Here is a 16,586-nt window from a genome sequence, read left to right as displayed (position 1 = left end):
TGTACAGACCGGTTATAATAGGTACCGAGTGACAGTGAATTAGCCATCAAGAGAAATTATTGCATACCTGTACTTGAAACGGAGAGTAGCCATTAAGAGAAATTATCCGGTACATGAAAACAATGAGTATACAAATGGCACAAATACGGCATCCATACTACACTGAGAACGTCTGTTGAATGGAGCTACAAGTGGTATTGCTATGAAAAGTATCACACTGTACAGACTACGAAGCAACCTAGCGAGTACATGTTTCAAGTTTGAGGTCGATATCTTGAATGCATTTTGAATTACGGTAGTTTGAGTGCAACGGTGTAATTTCTTTCTTGGAAGCCTTAACTATCCGGTCTACATGGGGTAGCAGCCTCCGTTCGGGGCCCGTCGTCAATGTTTAAATATAAGAAAATGAGTGATTGTATTATTTACTTATCTAACTTCAGTTGTAATGTTTTAAAGTAAAATAATGTACAATATTATTTTGTACTTGGATTTTTTATATTTTAAGCTTTGTTGTGACATTTTTGAACAGGAATACTCTAAATTCGGGATAATTTACGGTTAATCAAGTAGTGAATATTTAGTAATGACTTAAATATTGTATTTAAGCGGTCCGCACATTCAGTACATATACAGTTTATTAAATCTACCGTCACATCAGGGCCAATAACAAGGAAGTAAGCAATGCAATTTAGATCATATATATTTCTTCATCTACCATCTCTCTTCATTTATACTTAGTTTTCTTTTAATTTCAGACTGAATATTATTCAGTTCTACAACTAACTTTACTGTTTCAGCCCCGATTTGACTTGAATCTGGAAGTATTCGTATTTAAATACAATTTAAAGGAATTTCTACCAAAGATCTTAAGGATCCATTATCGAGAAATATTTTAAATCAAAGGTTTTTACTCACATCAATGTTCATTTTACATACAAATGCAAATGTTAGTTTCTACAAACTTTGTCATTAAGAATTTTAATGAACTATTCACTTCAATTTTATTGACAATATGACTTGGAACTTTAATCAAGTTCGCAAATATTTTATTTTACATGTATTTTAATTTGTCCTGCCTATCTGTTAATGTAATTTTTGTATCTGATATATTGTGTGAATTATTCTAGCTGATGATGTCCCTTAGGGGGAGAATCATGTTCTATATTTAATAAAGGATATATGTTATGAATAGGCAGACTGCTTAAATATAATATTTAAGTTATTCTTAAATATTTGCTACTTGATTTTATAGTCAAAACGGTTTTTTTTATAAAAAATGGAGTTTGTTACGTGTAATTTAAGCTTACAAGTAATAAACTTCATTCCGGTTCTGTACTGACTTAAAAAATCTAAGATCAAATTCTAAAAGAATTTAATTGTATAAAGTCCACCTGTTCCAAACAAGTTTGCCATTTGATAAATTGTCTGTCTAAAAAGCTACATAGGACATGTTTTGACCTAGCCTAGAGGTCATCATCAGCTAAAACAACACAAAGATGAAGGACATATACAAAAAAAAGTGATACATAAAAAACTTGAAATTGTTGGAATGTTGTTATTTTCTCATAAAAATAAAAATAAGATGCCATGTATATACATCTTGTAGTAGTTATAAGAAAACAACATTAAGGTTGTAAATTGAGACAAGTGGTTTGTCTCGGTTTGCTTTTGTTCTTTGAACATTTGAACTGCTTGGTGTGTGTGATAGTTAGTTGTAGTGAACAGCTCATAATAAAAGGATGTGTGTGAGGAAGCGGGTGTTTCTATGGTACAATTTGATTACCTAAACTGGTGTAATGAGCAGAAATGAAGATGAAATGAAGATAAAATGCAATGAAAATCTATGTTTAAAATGTGCTTCAATCTTGGACGAATTCAGTTGTAATAAGTGTGGGCCAACTGTATTTAATACAGCTATCAGTTGAGTGGAGGAAATACCCATTATTTCTCCCACCCAACACAACATCGGAACGGTCGCCAGTCAGTGTGGAGGTCTGATATATACAAGCACAGGGCTGGAGGAAAGAGGAAATCCTGGCTATACTTGTATTCTCAATGAAGAAATGTAAGATTTTTTAAAACTTCACTCGGTTTCCAGAAGCATGATAAACAAAACATTTAACAGTCTTTAAAATTTTAAGTATTTCCTCCAGCCAACAAATAGATGAATAATGAATAATATATCAATCTAATTCTATGGTTCCTAGTTTCAACAATTGCACCAATGGCAATAAGATGTTACAAAAACAATATTCACTTTTGATCCAGCAAGTGCAATACAGTGTCTGACACTCACCCCAATAATCACTGTGCCTGCAACTGCTATACCTTGTTTGACACACCCTTAAATGCTGTTGCCTCAGGGAATCCAAAGATGAAACATTTTCACAGTTGTAGAACATAAGTTGAAGACATTTATTCTTCACATCACTAGCTTGAAGATCAGCAGGGAGTGGCTTGTTGAGCAGATCAAACTTTAACACTTCCAGCTTACTAAATCCACAAATCAATTTAAGGCACCCTGTAGTCAACGACACACAGTGGTACAAGTCGAGGTGTATCAACTCGGGCATCAGCCGGAGGTATATGATATCTTCATCGATAAGAAGTGCATTATGGTATATCATTAGATGTGTAAGTCTTTCCAAATGAGGAGCATATTGCCAGGAATATCCTATTTGTGTCTGACTGTCAAGAAACCCAAAGTAGGAATGAATTTTCAGCTTTTGAAGCTGGGGGCAATTATGGGCAAGCATATGTAAAAAAATTCCACTTGCTCCAATACAACAATGTAGTGTCAGTGCAATGATATTAGGGAAAAGGCAGAGCACAGCTGAACTATCATTCACATTACTTACATTGGAATTGTGAAGTGTCAGATGTGAAATATTTGGTAAACATCAAACTTCTTTACAAGACAAGGCTTCATCACACAGCTCATACAGAGACAAATTTTTCAACTTTCTGCATACAGATAAACACGGCAACACACAAAGATTGTCATCTGTACAACAAGAAATGCTCAATGTGTGCAGATAATCTTGCTTTTTCTCCAAATAAGGCTCAAGATATTTCCTATAAAAGGTCAGCCCGGAAAAACTAAGACTTTCTAAATTTGGAAAAGTACTCTCGAGGTATGAAAAATCCAGAGAAGACTCTGCACCCCATGGGAAACTGAGTATTTTGATCTGACTCATAGGACGAGTGATCATAACATTAGAGTTATTGTAAATTGAGTCCCAAGATATGTGAAGGCATTCAAGGTTAGGACATGAATCAGTAATAAACTGAATGAGATCATTGTCGACGGTTGTCATTCTCAGATTCAAACATCGCAACTGGGGTGATAGTTTCAACATTTGTATAACATTCTTGTTCTCGCCATCTGGCTGGTACGTGATGTACTTCCATAACTGTTTCTCCCAGGACACCTGTTGCCACCAAGTGCAGACAAACTGAACTGACTTCACTAAGTCCTCACAGGGCAGATAGGAGAATATCTTCTCCAGCACCTCTGCAGGCAAACAATCAGCACCAGTGTTCATCCTGAATCTGGAAAGAAATTAAAATGAGTATTTTAAATATTGGATAGAAGTATCTTCACATTTCTTTAAATACTGAATAAGGAATTTGGTGATAGCTGGACTATTAACTGCATATCAACATTTTTCAAGATCCTAAGGGTGATATTTCTTTATTTATAAGACTCCCAGATGTATGGAGGCTGCCCTGATTGACAGAGGGCATTGCTCTCGCCCAAGACTCTTGAAAAATACCATGGTTAGTTGGTGGATCCGCCCTGTCAAGATTTATTACCGTATAAAATTAATAAGTTAACATAATTATTATTTGTACATGTTTTTAGAGCTGGCCCACTCTCTTCATCAGTGAACTTAACAACCCAATACAAAATACCACATTTTCTAAGATCTATTAATATTAACTTATACTAAAAATATCATCATCATTTTACAGTTCCAGTTTCCTGGGTACTGTTGGCAAGCCTCTTCCATTACAAACCATTATTCTCGTCATTATTCCGTATTGAAAAACAGCTAATCACAAAGTGTACATAGGGGGTAATTTTAATACCACCTATTCAGTACAATTTATTCCACTATTGTGTGGTCAAATACACATAGAAATTACCAGAATTTTAAAGGTACATGTTTCTCCCACTATTTATTGGGCATCATCAGCCTCGTTAAAACGTTCTGTGACAATTACTTTTAGACATCTAAAAGTAATTGTCACAGAACGTTTTAATTTTTCAAAGTGATTTTAACATATGTATCTATTTTATTAAATATTTTTTATGCTGTAATCATTATGCAACCACAGTATCAACACCTGAAAGTGTTCATCAATACGTTTTATGTAAATTGTTAAGATTCCTCAGACCAGTGTGTGTTTTAAGATTGAACAATAATGAGTACGATATAAAAATAATAATTTTTCAATAATGATAATAATTTCGTGTGGCTATTTCTAGCTGAGTGCAGCCCTTGTAAGGCAGACCCTCCGTCGAGGGTGGGCGGCATCTGCCATGTGTAGGTAACTGCGTGTTATTGTGGTGGAGGATAGTGTTATGTGTGGTGTGTGAGTTGCAGGGATGTTGGGGACAGCACCCACCCAGCCCCCGGGCCACTGGAATTAAACAATGAAGGTTAAAATCCCCGACCCGGCAGGGAATCGAACCCTGGACCCTATGAACCGAAGGCCAGTACGCTGACCATTCAGCCAACGAGTCGGACATTTTTCAATAATAATAGTAATAATTCATCATTATCATCATCATTTCCCTTTATCCAGCTGTAGCCGGGTAGGGGCAAATATGGTTCCTCTCCACTTTCTTCGGTCTTTCCACCACTCCTCCTCCAACACTGTGTCCCAGTCCAGGTTTCTTTCTATAATGCTGCGTTGGATGGTATCCTTCCATCTCAATTGTGGTCGTCCACGGCCTCTCCTTCCTTGGATTTGCATTTCCATCACCTTTTTTGGCATTCTTTCGTCGCTCATTCGCTTTATGTGCCCAAACCATCTTGGTCGGCTCTTCTCTATTCTATCGTTCATTTTTTCCACTCCAATTTCTTCCCGGATTTTCTCATTCCTTATTTTGTCTCTTCTACTCTTCTGTATCATACTCCTCAAGAACTTCATTTCGGCTGCCTGTATTCGACTCTCATCCTTCTTTGTCATTGTCCAAGTTTCTGCTCCGTAAGTTGTTATGGGTACTTAATACATCTTGTACATAGTATCCTTTGCTTCCATTGGCACATCTTTGTCCCATAACATGTTTCTTACACTATGATAGAAACAACTTCCAGCTTGAATCCTTTTACTAATCTCAGCATCCAGTCGAGCATTCTCTATTAATTCACTCCCCAGGTATTTAAACGTTTCCACTACTTCCAGGGGCTTGTCTGCAAGTCTAATCTGACCTTTCCCTTCTTTCTCCTCTCTAGTCATAACAAGAGTTTTACTCTTTTCTACACTTATTTTCAATCCACATTCTTCGATCTTCCCATTCACCACATTCAACTGTTCTTGAACCTTCCTGCCGTCTTCTCCCCAAATCACAATATCATCTGCAAATAAAATTCCTTTTTGCCAATCCTCAGGGACCTCCTTATTCTCCCAGACATTCCTGAGAACCCGATATGTCCACTGCAGGCCTACAGCTCCAGCTGCCTTTATCATCTCTACTGAAATTTCATCAATTCCAGCAGTTTTTCCATTCTTCATCTTTCTTACTGCCATTTCAATTTCATTCATTGTAATTTCTTTATCCATTTCTTCATCAACTAATTGCCTTTCCTGGTCGTCCATTGAATGACTGTCATCCGTTCTTATGTTCAGCAGCTTCTGAAAATACTCTCTCCATCTATTTCTTATTTCTTCTGGCTTTGTTAAAATTATGCCACCTTCATCCTTCACAAATCTGGTGTTTACTTGATCTCTCTTTTTGTTTCTTAAGATACCATACAGTAATTTCTTGCTGCCCTGCATATCATCTCTCAATTTCTGTGTGAATAAGGCCCAGCTTTTCCTCTTTTCTTCCTCCACTACTTTCTTGGCCAAATTCTTTGCCTCCACATATTTTCTTCTACTTTCTTCAGTCTTAGATGTTTTCCATGCTTTCCATGCCATTTTCTTTTCCTTCACTTTAATCTTTACCCTATCATTCCACCAGTGTGTTTCTTTGTCTTTCACATTTCCTGATGTTCTACCACACACCTTTTCTGCACATCCAACCAGTGCTTCCTTAAATCTTTTCCATTCCTCTTCAACATTCCCCACCTCTATCCTGGGTACCAAGGGTATTATTTCCCTTTGAAATTCTTCTTGTATGCTTTTCTCCTTCAACTTCCATACTTTAATTCTTTTCTCTCTTCTTAATTGGGGTTTTTCAATCTTTCCAACTTTCAATTTTCCTATCACAACTCTATGATCTCCACCAAAGGCTTCTTCAGGCATGGCTGTTACATCTACAAGGTTCTTCCGGTGTTCTTTCTCTATGATTATATAATCAATCATGGTCTTTGTTCGTCTGCCTCCCCAGCCATACCTTGTAATCTTCTGACTGTTCTTCTTCCTAAACCAGGTGTTTCCAACAATCATTTGATTCCTCATGCAAAAATCCACCAACAACTCGCCTTCTGGATTTACATTTCCATATCCAAAGGGCTCTACAACATCTTCCTTTCCTTGTCTTTCCATTCCAACTTGTGCATTTAGATCTCCCATCAATAGTACTTCCTTATCTGTCTCTCCTCTTCCTCTAAGAAGTCCTCTAGATGTTCATCTATGCAACCAGTTTGTGGGGCATACAACTGAAATAGATCTTTCATGCCATTTTCAAACTGGAGTCTCATCATCATCATCATCCTATTGCTGATGTACTTCGTATATTCCACATATTCTTGGATTTCTCTTCTAAGTATAATGGCCACTCCAATTTTTGCTTCAGGTCCTCCGCTGTAATACAGCCTGTATCCTTCTCTCAGAGGGATCTCCTCTGTACCCCTCTTCTTGGTCTCGCACAGTCCAAGTATGGCTATATCTTTCTCTATCATGAAGTCAGCCAGTTCTTCTGTCTTTCCCGTCAGTGTCAGTACATTTACTGTTGCAATTTTGATGTAGTTTGGTGCTGGTTGCCCATTTTTCACAGTTCCCCCAGCACCTGAAGAGCTGCGCGTTGCTTTTAGCAGGGGATGCCCTAACCTTTTCCGAGGCACCATATCTGCTCTGTCCATATAGGCTATTGTTACGATGGGCTCGCCACACCCAAAGGCATTTTATACCTACTGCCAGGTTCAAAAGTAGGCCGCCCCTAACATGGAGACAGACGCCTTTTGTAGCCGCTCCTCTGGAGTACAGACGCTATGGGTATGCCCCTTCCGCCATCTCTGCCGTACCAAAGTCCACCTTCTCCACAGTAGATGCCGTTGAGGTCTTCACTCGTAACCCTGAGCTGGGACCCGTACCTGATGTTACACACCGGGTCCATGTGCTCTGGGACTCACATAGGCAGGGGCGCCACTCCCTGGGTAGGGCTGCCTCCGAAGAGGGTCCCTACCTGCTAGATTAGGACAATATACTTCAAAAATCCCTAAACTGAATACATTAAGAAAATTTATTTATTTATCTTCATTTTGGTATATAATACCTCACATTTTACATGAAATATGACTTAATACACAGGAATTTGCCTTTGTGTCAATATCTCAAAATCTACTTTTGGCGCTTGGTCAAGTGATGCATAACACCATCCAATTATGCATCTAAACACTGTAAAGCATAGATTGCACCACTTATGATTTAATATGAATAAAGAAGACTATAACATGTTGAAATGATTACAGATCTCGTCACTGTAAAGCATAGATTATGCTGTTGTCACTCTTGGAATTCATACGACCCAAATAATGAAAACAGAATTATATGAATACAAGAGAAGTAAGCAGCAGCATGTGTAAGGGGTCCCGATCTGACGGTAACGTAAAACTCGACACAGTTAAGGTGTATATTGTGCTGATGTCCAGCCTAAGGCTGATTCCTGGCCCTAACATGGGGGCGTAAGCCCTTTGCTTGATCACAGTCCAATGGGTTTGTCACTACGCGAACCAAACCAATCCAGACCAATGGTTCTGCCACTAGCCAGACCTAACCTACCCAGCCAAATTATTTTCTGACTAGCCAGGTATCTGAAAAAAAATAACACTAAAGGTTCAGGGTAGATGAATGCTGAAAAATAATTACATACACAAAGTTTAACGTACACAGGAGGAGGGAATGAAGGTTTATATCAAAATGTAGCATACCTCATTGAAGAGCACCTAAAGAATAATTCGTTCCCTTGAAAATCAGTACTTCTGACATAGCAAGCTCAGTACAGAACAACATCCATGTATAACCTTGTTGATTACCATAGCAATGAAGAATTTATTTATGACCGTAGCAACTAACCACAAATAAATGAAACAGCCCGACCAAAGTTGGAACTAGGAACTAAGCGAAGTTGATACCAGCAACGAATTACGTCACATCAGTTTGTACCAGTCACCAAGAACTCTCTTACATCCCCAATGACGAATATTATACAGCAGTTCCTGCCCTGGTGAGGATAAGAAAAAGTTGTACCCAGATCTCCCTGTCCTGGATATGTTTCTATGTTTATTCATCTGAATACAGATTTCACTTTCTTTATGCCAGGCCTAGGGATACTTGGTTCACTAGATATCAGCTAGTGACATGTATCAATAAAAATCCCTGGAATATCCCCATTTCCCTAACACTTTTAGTCAGTTCAAAATCAGTTATGATACAAGTCTTAAGGATCTGGCGCCCCTATACTCTGATGTAACAGTGAATAGCCTTAGGTTTGAAGAATATATTTGTAACTGCTAATCCCACAACAAATAAAATAATTTCAATATTGAAGTGTGCAATTATTTCTTCAATCAAATATTTGGTTTAAAAAAAAACAACAACATTGCAAAGTTTCAAATTTCAGTGCTAATTATCGACACACTTCTAGACTTTTAAGAGCATAATTGCATGCATATCCAAACTGACTTTACAACATATCTTAGGTCTATTAATTACCATACCCAATCAGTGAGGAAAAAAAACTATGGAGGATGTCAAAATGAAACTCCAGGGAACACCGACCATATCAACAGCAACCAATAGCACAAACACAACCATACCAAGACGCGCGCACACACATACACACACTAAATACTATACGTAATATAGAACTTAGGTTACTTACACCTCCACGCGAATTTCCAGAGCTCATGAACTTCGGAGTGAACGATTCGTGCTGGCTCCTGCTCATATCCATAGCACGTGACTGTTATCTGTTATCTTTGAGGAACACTTCAAGATCAGGAAGGATGTCTGGTTTCTTTTTTGACTGTGGATCATTCTTTAAACCAATTAGAAAATCACGGTCATATTTCTTCTTTCCTTCTGGATTGAGAGGGCTCCATAGATCTTCCTTGTTATTATGCTTCAGACCAATTGCTGGAGTTTTGGGAGGTGGATTTTCAATAATAGGGGGCTCATTCTTAAGAGCAGCAGCCGATACTTTTGCATTCTCTTCATTGCGAGCTGCAATTAGCTTCTCCTCCTCATCAGCATCTGCTGCTTCGTTCTTTGAATCCTGACTTTCGCTTTGAACGGGGCGACTAGGAACAGCAGCGGGAGCTGTATCTTCAGCTGGAGGTTCATAATAGGCATCCATTTCAAGGTTCAGGGTAGATGAATGCTGAAAAATAATTACATACACAAAGTTTAACGCACACAGGAGGAGGGAATGATGGTTTATATCAAAATGTAGCATACCTCATTGAAGAGCACCTAAAGAATAATTCGTTCCCTTGAAAATCAGTACTTCTGACATAGCAAGCTCAGTACAGAACAACATCCATGTATAACCTTGTTGATTACCATAGCAATGAAGAATTTATTTATGACCGTAGCAACTAACCACAAATAAATGAAACAGCCCGACCAAAGTTGGAACTAGGAACTAAGCGAAGTAGATACCAGGAACGAATTATGTCACATCAGTTTGTACCAGTTGCCAAGAACTCTCTTACATCCCCAATGACGAATATTATACAACAGTTCCTGCCCTGGTGAGGATAAGAAAAAGTTGTACCCAGATCTCCCTGTCCTGGATATGTTTCTATGTTTATTCATCTGAATACAGATTTCACTTTCTTTATGCCAGGCCTAGGGATACTTGGTTCACTAGATATCAGCTAGTGACCTGTATCAATAAAAATCCCTGGAATATCCCCATTTCCCCAACACTTTTAGTAAGTTCAAAATCAGTTATGCTACAAGTCTTAAGGATCTGGCGCCCCTATACTCCGATGTAACAGTGAATAGCCTTAGGTTTGAAGAATATATTTATAACTGCTAATCCCACAACAAATAAAATAATTTCAATATTGAAGTGTGCAATTATTTCTTCAATCAAATATTTGGTTTAAAAAAAAAAAAAAAAAAAAAAAAAAACATTGCAAAGTTTCAAATTTCATTGCTAATTATCGACAACACTTCTAGACTTTTAAGAGCATAATTGCATGCATATCCAAACTGACTTTACAACATATCTTAGGTCTATTAATTACCATACCCAATCAGTGAGGGAAAAAAACTATGGAGGATGTCAAAATGAAACTCCAGGGAACACCGACTATATCAACAGCAACCAATAGCACAAACACAACCATACCAGGAGGCGCGCGCACACGCGCACACACGCACACACGCACACACACACTAAATACTATACGTAATATAGAACTTAAGTTACTTACACCTTCACGCGAATTTCCAGAGCTCATGAACTTCGGAGTGAACGATTCGTGCTGGCTCCTGCTCATATCCATAGCACGTGACTGTTGTCTGTTATCTTTGAGGACCACTTCAAGATCAGGAAGGATGTCTGGTTTCCTTTTTGACTGTGGATCATTCTTTAAACCAATTAGAAAATCACGGTCATATTTCTTCTTTCCTTCTGGATTGAGAGGGCTCCATTGATCTTCCTTGTAATTATGCTTCAGAACAATTGCTGGAGATTTGGGAAGTGGATTTTCAATAATAGGGGGCTCATCCTTAAGAGCAGCAGCCGATACTTTTGCATTCTCTTCATTGCGAGCTGCAATTAGCTTCTCCTCCTCATCAGCATCTGCTGCTTTATTCTTTGAATCCTGACTTTCGCTTTGAACGGGGCGACTAGGAACAGCAGCGGGAGCTGTATCTTCAGCTGGAGGTTCATTATAAGCATCCATTTCAAGGTTCAGGGTAGATGAATGCTGAAAAATAATTACATACACAAAGTTTAACGTACACAGGAGGAGGGAATGAAGGTTTATATCAAAATGTAGCATACCTCATTGAAGAGCACCTAAAGAATAATTCGTTCCCTTGAAAATCAGTACTTCTGACGTAGCAAGCTCAGTATAGAACAACATCCATGTATAACCTTGTTGATTACCATAGCAATGAAGAATTTATTTGTGACCGTAGCAACAAACCACAAATAAATGAAACAGCCCGACCAAAGTTGGAACTAGGAATTAAGCAAAGTTGATACCAGGAACGAATTACGTCACATGAGTTTGTACCAGTCGCCAAGAACTCTCTTACATCCCCAATGACGAATATTATACAGCAGTTCCTGCCCTGGTGAGGATAAGAAAAGTTGTACCCAGATCTCCCTGTCCTGGATATGTTTCTAAGTTTATTCATCCGAATACAGATTTCACTTTCTTTATGCCAGGCCATGGAATAGTTGGTTCACTAGATATCAGCTAGTGACCTGTATCAATAAAAATTGCTGGAATATCCCCAATTCCCTAACACTTTTAGTCAGTTCAAAATCAGTTATGGTACAAGTCTTAAGGATCTGGCGCCCCTATACTCCGATGTAACAATGAATAGCCTTAGGTTTAAAGAATATATTTGTAACTGCTAATCCCACAACAAATAAAATAATTTCAATTTTGAAGTGTGCAATTATTTCTTCCATCAAATATTTGGTTTCAAAAAAAAAAACAACAACATTGCAGAGTTTCAAATTTCAGTGCTAATTATCGACACACTTCTAGACTTTTAAGAGCATAATTGCATGCATATCCAAACTGACTTTACAACATATCTTAGGTCTATTAATTACCATACCCAATCAGTGAGGAAAAAAAACTATGGAAGATTTCAAAATGAAACTCCAGGGAACACCGACTATATCAACAGCAACCAATAGCACAAACACAACCATAACGCGCGCGCACACACACACACACACACACACACACACACACACACACACACACACACACACACACACACACACACACACACACACACACACACACACACACACACACACACACACACACACACACACACACACACACACACACACACACACACACACACACACACACACACACACACACACACACACACACACACACACACACACACACACACACACACACACACACACACACACACACACACACACACACACACACACACACACACACACACACACACACACTAAATACTATACGTAATATAGAACTTAAGTTACTTACACCTCCACGCGAATTTCCAGAGCTCATGAACTTCGGAGTGAACGATTCGTCCTGGCTCCTGCTCATATCCATAGCACGTGACTGTTGTCTGTTATCTTTGAGGACCACTTCAAAATCAGGAAGGATGTCTGGTTTCTTTTTTGACTGTGGATCATTCTTTAAACCAATTAGAAAATCACGGTCATATTTCTTCCTTCCTTCTGGATTGAGAGGGCTCCATTGATCTACCTTGTAATTATGCTTCAGAACAATTGCTGGAGTTTTTGGAGGTGGATTTTCAATAATAGGGGGTTCATCCTTAAGAGCAGCAGCCGATACTTTTGCATTCACTTCATTGCGAGCTGCAATTAGCTTCTCCTCCTCATCAGCATCTGCTGCTTCATTCTTTGAATCCTGACTTTCGCTTTGAACGGGGCGACTAGGAACAGCAGCAGGAGCTGTATCTTCAGCTGGAGGTTCAGTATAGGCATCCATTTCAAGGTTCAGGGTAGATGAATGCTGAAAAATAATTACATACACAAAGTTTAACGTACACAGGAGGAGGAAATGAAGGTTTATATCAAAATGTAGCATACCTCATTGAAGAGCACCTAAAGAATAATTCGTTCCCTTGAAAATCAGTACTTCTGATATAGCAAGCTCAGTACAGAACAACATCCATGTATAACCTTGTTGATTACCATAGCAATGAAGAATTTATTTATGACCGTAGCAACTAACCACAAATAAATGAAACAGCCCGTCCAAAGTTGGAACTAGGAACTAAGCGAAGTTGATACCAGGAACGAATTACGTCACATCAGTTTGTACCAGTCGCCAAGAACTCTCTTACATCCCCAATGACGAATATTATACAGCAGTTCCTGCCCTGGTGAGGATAAGAAAAACTTGTACCCAGATCTCCCTGTCCTGGATATGTTTCTATGTTTATTCATCTGAATACAGATTTCACTTTCTTTATGCCAGGCCTAAGGATACTTGGTTCACTAGATATCAGCTAGTGACCTGTATCAATAAAAATCCCTGGAATATCCCCATTTCATTAACACTTTTAGTCAGTTCAAAATCAGTTATGATACAAGTCTTAAGGATCTGGTGCCCCTATACTCCGATGTAACAGTGAATAGCCTTAGGTTTGAAGAATATATTTGTAACTGCTAATCCCACAACAAATAAAATAATTTCAATATTGAAGTGTGCAATTATTTCCTCAATCAAATATTTGGTTTAAAAAAAAACAACAACATTGCAAAGTTTCAAATTTCAGTGCTAATTATTGACACACTTCTAGACTTTTAAGAGCATAATTGCATGCATATCCAAACTGACTTTACAACATATCTTAGGTCTATTAATTACCATACCCAATCAGTGAGGAAAAAAAACTATGGAGGATGTCAAAATGAAACTCCAGGGAACACTGACCATATCAACAGCAACCAATGGCACAAACACAACCATACCAGGACGCGCGCACACACACACACACACACACACACACACACACACACACACACACACACACACACTAAATACTATACGTAATATAGAACTTAAGTTACTTACACCTCCACGCGAATTTCCAGAGCTCATGAACTTCGGAGTGAACGATTCGTGCTGGCTCCTGCTCATATCCATAGCACGTGACTGTTGTCTGTTATCTTTGAGGACCACTTCAAAATCAGGAAGGATGTCTGGTTTCTTTTTTGACTGTGGATCATTCTTTAAACCAATTAGAAAATCACGGTCATATTTCTTCTTTCCTTCTGGATTGAGAGGGCTCCATTGATCTTCCTTGTAATTATGCTTCAGAACAATTGATGGAGTTTTGTGACGTTCATTTTCAATAATAGGGGGCTCATCCTTAAGAGCAGCAGCCGATAATTTTGCATTCTCTTCATTGCGAGCTGCAATTACCTTCTCCTCCTCATCAGCATCTGCTGCTTCATTCTTTGAACCCTGATTTTCGCTTTGAACGGGGCGACTAGGAACAGCAGCAGGAGCTGTATTTTCAGCTGGAGGTTCATTATAGGCATCCATTTCAAGGTTCAGGGTAGATGAATGCTGAAAAATAATTACATACACAAAGTTTAACGTACACAGGAGGAGGGAATGAAGGTTTATATCAAAATGTAGCATACCTCATTGAAGAGCACCTAAAGAATAATTCGTTCCCTTGAAAATCAGTACTTCTGACATAGCAAGCTCAGTACAGAACAACATCCATGTATAACCTTGTTGAATACCATAGCAATGAAGAATTTATTTATGACCGTAGCAACTAACCTCAAATAAATGAAACAGCCCGTCCAAAGTTGGAATTAGGAACTAAGCAAAGTTGATACCAGGAACGAATTACGTCACATCAGTTTGTACCAGTCGCCAAGAACTCTCTTACATCCCCAATGACGAATATTATACAGCAGTTCCTGCCCTGGTGAGGATAAGAAAAAGTTGTACCCAGATCTCCCTGTCCTGGATATGTTTCTATGTTTATTCATCTGAATACAGATTTCACTTTCTTTATGCCAGGCCTAGGGATACTTGGTTCACTAGATATCAGCTAGTGACCTGTATCAATAAAAATCCCTGGAATATCCCCATTTCCCTAACACTTTTAGTCAGTTCAAAATCAGTTATGATACAAGTCTTAAGGATCTGGCGCCCCTATACTCCGATGTAACAGTGAATAGCCTTAGGTTTGAAGAATATAGTTGTAACTGCTAATCCCACAAAAAATTAAATAATTTCAATATTGAAGTGTGCAATTATTTCTTCAATCAAATATTTGGTTTTAAAAAAAAAAAACAACAACATTGCAAAGTTTCAAATTTCAGTGCTAATTATCGACACACTTCTAGACTTTTAAGAGCATAATTGCATGCATATCCAAACTGACTTTACAACATATCTTAGGTCTATTAATTACCATACCCAATCAGTGAGGAAAAAAAACTATGGAAGATGTCAAAATGAAACTCCAGGGAACACCGACTATATCAACAGCAACCAATAGCACAAACACAACCATACCAGGACGCGCGCGCGCACACACACACACACACACACACACACACACACACACACACACACACACACACACACACACACACACACACACACACACACACACACACTAAATACTATACGTAATATAGAACTTAAGTTTCTTACACCTCCACGCGAATTTCCAGAGCTCATGAACTTCGGAGTGAACGATTCGTCCTGGCTCCTGCTCATATCCATAGCACGTGACTGTTGTCTGTTATCTTTGAGGACCACTTCAAAATCAGGAAGGATGTCTGGTTTCTTTTTTGACTGTGGATCATTCTTTAAACCAATTAGAAAATCACGCTCATATTTCTTCTTTCCTTCTGGATTGAGAGGGCTCCATTGATCTACCTTGTAATTATGCTTCAGAACAATTGCTGGAGTTTTTGGAGGTGGATTTTCAATAATAGGGGGTTCATCCTTAAGAGCAGCAGCCGATACTTTTGCATTCACTTCATTGCGAGCTGCAATTAGCTTCTCCTCCTCATCAGCATCTGCTGCTTCATTCTTTGAATCCTGACTTTCGCTTTGAACGGGGCGACTAGGAACAGCAGCAGGAGCTGTATCTTCAGCTGGAGGTTCATTATTGGCATCCATTTCAAGGTGCAGGGTAGATGAATGCTGAAAAATAATTACATACACAAAGTTTAACGTACACAGGAGGAGGGAATGAAGGTTTATATCAAAATGTAGCATACCTCATTGAAGAGCACCTAAAGAATAATTCGTTCCCTTGAAAATCAGTACTTCTGACATAGCAAGCTCAGTACAGAACAACATCCATGTATAACCTTGTTGATTACCATAGCAATGAAGAATTTATTTATGACCGTAGCAACTAACCACAAATAAATGAAACAGCCCGTCCAAAGTTGGAACTAGGAACTAAGCGAAGTTGATACCAGGAACGAA

The sequence above is a fragment of the Anabrus simplex genome, chromosome X, assembly GCF_040414725.1.
Source record: "Anabrus simplex isolate iqAnaSimp1 chromosome X, ASM4041472v1, whole genome shotgun sequence".
NCBI classification, from domain to species: Eukaryota; Metazoa; Arthropoda; class Insecta; order Orthoptera; family Tettigoniidae; genus Anabrus; species Anabrus simplex.
Note: the sequence above shows the minus strand (reverse complement) of the source record.